Here is an 8,076-nt window from a genome sequence, read left to right as displayed (position 1 = left end):
TAACCGAATATCTCGGTTAAACGTAAACGTCAAAACAAAATGACATTAACCGAGATGTCGGCAACAGAAATTTAACCGAGATCTTTGCCGAGATCTCAGTTGTGCAGATCTCGGCAAAAATTAACCGAGATTCGGCAAAATTTCTTAAGAGTGTAGAAGTGTTCGCGACAATCGCAGAAGTGTTCGCGACAAGCGGAGAAGTTTTTGCGACAATCGCAGAAGTTTTTACGACAATCGCAGAAGTTTTTGCGATGATCGCAGAAGTTTTTGCGACAATCGCAGTAGGTGTTGCGACCAGTGTTTGTAAACTGTTGACATTTTTTTTACGTTCGCAGTAGGCTGCTGGTCAAAATCATTCATTTGTGTAGTTACCTTCAGTGTCTTAGCGATGACATGACTGTAAAAAAATGTAGTTTGAATGTCAATTGATTTTTTTTCTTAACGAATTGCTTACATGTGTCTTGCATTATTTTGTAAAGCTATTCTAATGAAAAGAAACATTACCAGTTCCTATTATTTAGGTTGTTACGGAACAACATTATTATTCCTTTTAGGTTGTTTAGGAACAAAATTATAAAATATGATTTACATTTTTTTATTCAGGAATGATGATATACAGTTATTTTATATAATTTTTGTTCTCAAGTTACTGGGCTTTTTTCAACAGAATGTAATCGTAAATCATGGAAGTTGACTTTTTAACAGATTTGTCTGTTAAATTAACATAAAATAGTATATCACCGTCCACACCTGCGCTCCATGGTATGATGCTAAGTCTATGATAGGTAAACAATTGCTAGAATAACCTGGCATTCATAAGCAGATTTTCCTTCTTTTTTTTGCTCTTAGTTAATTCTTGGCAGATTATTCATATTAAGCTACGACCTTTTCGGACAGTTACTCCTGAATAAAAAATCATACAGTTTTATGATAATTTGATGTATTGTAAATAGTTCACAGCCATGATACGGATATATATGTACAATTATATTTAAAGCTATCTTAAACCTAACTTCAAATCTTCCTCGTTCCATTTGTAAAGATTTGGGAGAATCTTTTTAAACAACTTCTTATTTAACTTAATTAGTAAAATGTTCTAGATTTTCATCATTAATCTTGGTCTTTTATCCGAAAGAATTAAACCTAGAGCACTAAAAGCCCGCTCCACTGAAACTTAGTTTGACGGAACAGCCAGAAGCAAAGTACTTCAAATCTTCCTCGTTCCATTTGTAAAGATTTGGGAGAATCTTTTTAAACAACTTCTTATTTAACTTAATTAGTAAAATATGTTCTAGATTTTCATCATTAATCTTGGTTCTTTTATCCGAAAGAATTAAACCTAGAGCACTAAAAGCCCGCTCCACTGAAACTTGGTTTGACGGAACAGCCAGAAGCAAGTAGCTACTTCAAAAAGCTCGGGGTGTGTAGTTTTTCTGGATAGCCAATGACCCCAAACGTCAAACGACGAGTTCTGATGGTTTTCCAAATCCAAAGAATTTAGTTGACGAATGAATCTGTTTCTAGCAGATGATTGTGCATGTGATTCTGGCAGTGAACCTCCATACAAATTAGTGAAAAATATGTCGAAATCGCTCGGACAATTACCCACTGCATCGTTGCCAGAGCAAGACGGTAAAGGAGCTGGCTGGACATTAGCATCTAATGCCCGGATGCGTTCGGAAGTGGTGAGAATAAAACTCTGGAATTGAAAAAATATATTAAAAAATTTAATTACTTAAATGACAAAAAAGTGATACTTACACGAATTTCCTCCTTTTCTTCCGTACTAAAAAATCTGGAATTTAAGTAATTGAATCTAGGATCTATTGACATTGAAGCCTTAAAAACAATGTTTTCCTTTAAGATTTCAAGTCGTTTTTTAAGGGCTTGTGTTAGTGCCTGGGTGAAACGATTCTCTTGAATAGCATTTATCTTAATAACAGTTGTCATCCATGTTAAATAAAATTGATTGAGCGGAGTATGTTTAGCTTGCATTTTGTTGGTAGCTATATATACAGGCTCAAACGCGGCAATATACTCTTTTATAAATTGCCATTGCTCCGTAAGATCTGAAAATATTATGAACTTTTTGAATATCACTGATTTTATTCATATCATATCACTTCATATCACTAAATATTTTTTTACTTTACCTAGTTCTGAATGCTGAAGCCCCAATTCATGAAAAAGTTTTTCATGTTTGTTAAAATAGTTCAGCATTTCAAAAACACCTCCCCATCTTGTTTTACAGCACAGCGGTGGGAGAGACTCTTCATTAAAAACCGACTTTTACGCAATTTTTCCACAATTGTTTGATACAGAAGTACATTTTCGTATTTCAGCATCAAATGGTCTTATAACATCTGTAACCGAGAGTTGCATAGTATGCACCGCACACCTTACTAATGCTATCGTAAGACAAAACTCCTTTTCGACAGTTTCCATCCAGTCGACTTGTTGGATAGGAACCACGAAGGTGTCGTCGTCCTCAGGACGATTATATGATTCTTGAAGCTCAGATCGTAACTGATTTACAGTGGCGATCATATTTGCCCCATTATCACGCGTTATCGTGAAAATTTGAGCCAGGGAAATTTTGTACATTGCGAGGATTTCTAATATTTTTGTTTTGAGATATTTTCCGGTGTCCCTTGTGTTGAGTTAAGTGATAAGAATAGTTCCTAAAATTGAGGAACGGAACGAACCTGCCAATCTGGAGAAAAAGAACGGAGGCAGCTTTTTCGTTACTTTCTTCTAGATTCGCTCGGAAATGATGTTTCCTATCGTTATAGTTGGTCATGTACCCATTTTATACTTAAATAATACCCATTTTTATAGAATAACGTCACAAAAATTTAGTTTTTGTTTTTCATCAAAAAACCATAGCTATGAATGAAAACTGAGCTCGACGGCATCGTCCATCGATAGAGCAACGTCTAATTTACGATCACACCAAATCTTGGCGCTTTCAACACACTTGATCACACACAAATCCACAATTTCAGGCGTATCGAGTACTAATCGAGCAAATATGGTAAAACAATTTCGAGCAAATGTCACTTGGGATGTCATGTTTACGCTTTTTTCAGTTGCTCACTTTATTTATGCATAACTTGAAAGTATTCATTTAATACTGTGTAATATCTTTTACGTGCATAAATCACACAGTTTCAATTCAAGTAAAGTTAAATAATAGTTTATTGAATGTGTAAAATTATTCTTCTGCTAAAAGAAAAACGCTTAACTTAAGTAACACGCTATACAGTGCATTTTATATTAAAAGGTCGAGACATTTTGTTCTTTTTGTTTTGAACTAAAACTGATCATTTTTCTATTTTTATTCTTCTAATTTATGATTTCAATTAGAAATATTTTGCAACGCAAACTACACTTATTGAATTATTATTTCTCAATAGAAGCAACTAACATCGAATCATCGGTCTATAACAACATAGAGTGTTAAGTTGTTTCCGTAGAGTTGACATTATACTGTACGGTGCACTAACGGAGTTTCCAATTGTCCGGTAGTGCACTTTATTGGCTATAAGAATACCCTAAATTTTAGTTGCACAAAGAAGATCACAGGTAAACATTCAAGTGAATTTGCAACGTGCAAGTAGGTAGTGCAAGTGAATACTCAACGAAATAGTTTAGCACCAAACACATAGCAATTCATTGATTACCACAATCCAGTCAAAATAACGCACCAACATCCATATAGCAAAAGAGAAGCAATTCATTCAATGCATTTACCGCTTGCGCTGGATTGTTTCTTTAAATTTTGGCAATTAGCTTCTCACTTCATCCCAAAGCGCTAACATTTTCTGGCTTCATTGCGCTGGTGTTGTACAGTTATCTCTGAGATTGAGAGAATATGTCTTGAGCTTTTGAACATTGACAGAATGTGTGTGTATCCATACTAGAAAGAAGCAAAAGAGAAGAGAACGCCGTTCTATACCTGATCGAAAAGAACGCTGAGAGAAACAGGTTCAGATTTCACCTGCTTCCTTTGTACGTAGCAAATCGGCCCATCGTATGAAAGAGAGCAAATGATCGAGCGTTCCAGACCGGATCGAAAAGAACGCTGAGAGAAACAGGTTCAAAATTATCCTGGATGCTTTGTATACAGCAAATCGACCCATCAAATCAGAGAGCAACTCTCTCCGTCGAGCGTTCTTAGCCGGATCGCAAAGAGCACTGAGAGCGACCAGTCCAGCACAGATCGCCGAGAACGCTGAGAATAACCGGTTCACATCGGATCGATAAGAACGATGATAGCAGTCGGTTCAGTTTGAACCTGGTTGGGTTAAAAATAAGGATCGCGGTCCGGATGCTTGCATGTTGGAACGGATCGCACCTGGCAGGTTCGGAACGCAACGCGCATCACTAGTTGAGTTCGACCATTCCTATCGAAATAATTTTTAAAAAAATATTATTAAGACAAAACCTAGGCAAACTGATTGTATCACATTGAAGAACCAAATTTTTACATGAGTTTCTTCTTCTTCTTCTTCTTTGGCAGAACAACCGCTGTCGGTCAAGGCTGCGAAAGTGAGCTTGGCTTTCAGTGACTTATTGTTACCATAGCAGAATAGTCAGTCCTACGTATGGGGGCACGGTCTATTCGGGACTTGAACCCATGACGGGCATGTTGTTAAGTCGTACGAGTTGACGACTGTATCACCAGACCGGCCCCTACATGAGTTTATCCATTTAAAAAAAGAGTTATAACCTGTTTCAAATAATAAAATAATTAGGGAAATATGTTACCGATGGTATAAATTGCTATGTCCTTTTGTTCCACATCATACAACTGAATATTCACTCCTGAATATTGAATATACAACTGAATATTAAAATATGTCTGCCAAGCCTTGTTGCACTGTATATTTTTGGGAAGACGAGTTTTCCTTTAACAATAGAAGATATTTCCGTTCGAATTTTACGTGCGGCAGCTCCTAAATGGCAAACTAGGTTGGGACGATTTAATTGAATTTTCAGTGCCTCGCAAATGGGTTGCAGAATAATTCCCAAACCTTCCCATTCTACGCACAACATAGGCACGTTATGCACGCATACCATTTTTATCATGCCTTCCAGTAACTTTTGCCTATCTCTAGCAACTGGGACTTTAGTTTTTTTTCGAGGTTTCATCGGAATCAAAGATTCCTCTTGAAGGAGTCCGCGAGATTTCGCCAACGCTGGATGTACTGTTCTAATATGACGAATGAAATTTCCTAGATCATACTTCTCAGCTTTTTAACTCAGCTTTCCGAAGTTATGCAATTTTCCAAAAGAACATCACGTAATTTTCGTTTTTCGCTGAATGTTCTGGGTACATTTGTGTCGGCCATGGTTCTAAATATTGTGGAGATATTCTCAAATTTAACATACACGTTTTTTGTTAACCGCACTTAAAAACTCACTTAGTACGTTATTTTTCACTTATTGACAATATATTGAAAAATGGATGAAGACAACGACAAAATTGGCAACAGTCTTACTCGGGATGACACAGACAAGAAATGACACAAAAGCAATTTGCGTTACATGCTTTTCGGAAGAATGAAATCAAATCTATGACAACTAGATTACAAGTGAATGTCGAATGAATGTTGCCAAAAAATGTCGTCGGATCAAACGACATTTTTGACATGACTGTAGAATGAAAGAGTGAAAACTGAATGTGAAGCTTCAAATCGTGTCAAAGTAGGCAATTTCATGTCAAAGAACGTCACCGCTAACAACACTGGTTGCGACAATCGTCCAAACTTTTTGGGATAATCAAAGAACTTTTTGCGACAATCGCAGAACTTCTTGCGACAATCGCATAATTTTTTGGGATAATTGTAGAGTTCTAGCGACAATCTTAATAAGTTCGGCTCAAATCTCAACAAGTTTTGCGATAATTTTGTAAAAGTTTTGGGATAATCGCAGAACTTCTTGCGATAATCGCAGAACTTTTTTCGACAATTGCAGAACTTTTTGCGACAATCGCAGAACTATTTGCAATAATCGCAGAACTTCTTGAGACAAATACAGGCTACTTTAATTGTTGGGGGGAAATGTTCAAATGATTCGCCAGTCTCGGCGACGTTCATAATCGCGGAGGCCCTAGGAACTTGTACTCTGTCCTCTTTTATACACATTCTTAATATACACTACCGTTCCACTGCTTCTCGTTTTACTGCTTCTGCAGTTTTAGAACAAAATCAGAGGCAACCGCGATTGTCGCGGGTTTGTGATTTTTTCACAGAAAGGCAACGCTCGCGTTTCGTGACATTACGATCGAAGTAAGCCATATATTCGTGCTAAAACAAGGACTCGTGGAACATTTCCAGCCTATCAAGCAGTTGCAGTAGCTGCGAAATAGTCTTCCGGCCGAAGCGTCCTCCGCACAAGTTCTTGAACTCCTGCAGTGATAGCCCCAGGCTCACCAAAAAAACCAGCACGTCGCATTGCAATACATACCGGCGTCAATGAGCCTCGGAGCCAATCCCACGGGCCTTCGGAAGCTGTTCTTTCTCTTTAGCGAACAGGAGCTGTTCCACCTCGTCGTTGGCAAGTTTTATCGCAACATTTGGGTTGGATTTTAGGCTTAATTCATTACCACGCAGCCGGGTATAAATCAAATTCCTTGGCTACGGGGGAGGCATCTATAGGCTTGAACCCATGACGGGCATATTATTGAGTCGTTCGAGCTGACGACTGTATCACGTGACCGCCCCCGTCCGGCCACCTGCGAATTGTAAATATAAACAAGAGCTAATTTACTGTATGCATTATAGTAGCCTAGGTATATAGCCGTTGGTGGGGTGATGCTGATATGTGTAATACGATCGAAACTGCAACTTGACACAATACACAATGCGGCTGGTAACTAGATGGTAACCTGTGGATTAAGGAAAACTCATCCAATTTTCCATTCTCCAGAACCATAACAGCGTGTTGCTATATTTCCAGCTCCGATTTGGGTAATTCATTCAGATGTCATGTCCTGGCCTGTGTGTCCTGTGTGAGTTCTTTGAAGATGCTGTGTCGCGTCGCGTGTGCTTCTTTTTTATCGGTATGCCTGGAAAGTGGTTTTCTGGAACAGTGGTTCAGCGTTCCCTTCATACCTTTACAACCTGTGTGCATTTGTTCACATCGTTTAGATAATATTTTGTTTAATTTCAGTCCGTGGAGATTCGGCTTAGTAAACATAAAGAGCCCACTCACATACTAACACACCCTTGGATTTGGCTACTGTAGCACCAGAACGATGCAATAGTTCGTTGCACTTTATTGAGTGGCGTGAAGTACACTGCTGTACCACATCCACTGTTGCTACGTGTGTACCACTCGATTGATTGAGTCGCAAACGGTACAGATAACGGAGAGATCGATTCCCCGGCATTACTAGCCAGCATCAATTTGTTCACTCCCTGTCGGATTCTTAGATCTTATTTCCTTCTCCGTGTACCGCGTACCCGCAACAACCATAGCCAGGGACACTCTATTATACGTATGTCCCTCGAGTTCAATGAAGTGTTAGATTTGTTCGATTTTAGTATGTCTACTTCCACTTTCAAGGAGAAATTGCGTCTACGTCACATTTAATGTTTGCTTATAACTAGAGGTTTATTTATATGCTCCTTAATTTAATTATAAGGTTGCCGATTAGACATGATGGTCCGTCGGTTATATATACAGGGTGTTCGAGATAAATTTGACACCTGGCCTTTGGGTTTATATCTCAGGGTTGAGTTGACGTATCGAAATGATTGATATGTCATTCGATTGCTAAAAGTTGTGCGAACAAGTGTAAAAAATGTGTAAAAAAAAATATGTGGAACCCGTCCGAATTGTAAAAGCGCGTAACGTGTGTTATGATGGTTCGTGCCGGCCATACGAATGCCGAAATTCGGAAGGCGGCGATGTATTCGCTGAACACCGTAAAAACAATACGGTGGCCAATGGGCGGCCGTACGTTTGGCAGCAGGATTCTGCACCATGCCATACGGCCGTAAAAACACGCCAATGGCTCACTGCCAATTTCGACCGATACACCAGCACCGACGTTTGGCCACCCAGCTC

General features: G+C 38.6%; 1 pseudogene; it reads right to left on the bottom strand.

The window, feature by feature from the left end:
- Window positions 1-1,151: 1,151 nt before the first annotated feature.
- Window positions 1,152-2,661, bottom strand: LOC121601612 (annotated as a pseudogene).
- Window positions 2,662-8,076: the final 5,415 nt, after the last annotated feature.

The sequence above is a fragment of the Anopheles merus genome, unplaced genomic scaffold, assembly GCF_017562075.2.
Source record: "Anopheles merus strain MAF unplaced genomic scaffold, AmerM5.1 LNR4000125, whole genome shotgun sequence".
In the NCBI taxonomy this organism is placed as follows: domain Eukaryota; kingdom Metazoa; phylum Arthropoda; class Insecta; order Diptera; family Culicidae; genus Anopheles; species Anopheles merus.
This window is presented reverse-complemented; position numbering and strand designations above follow the sequence as displayed.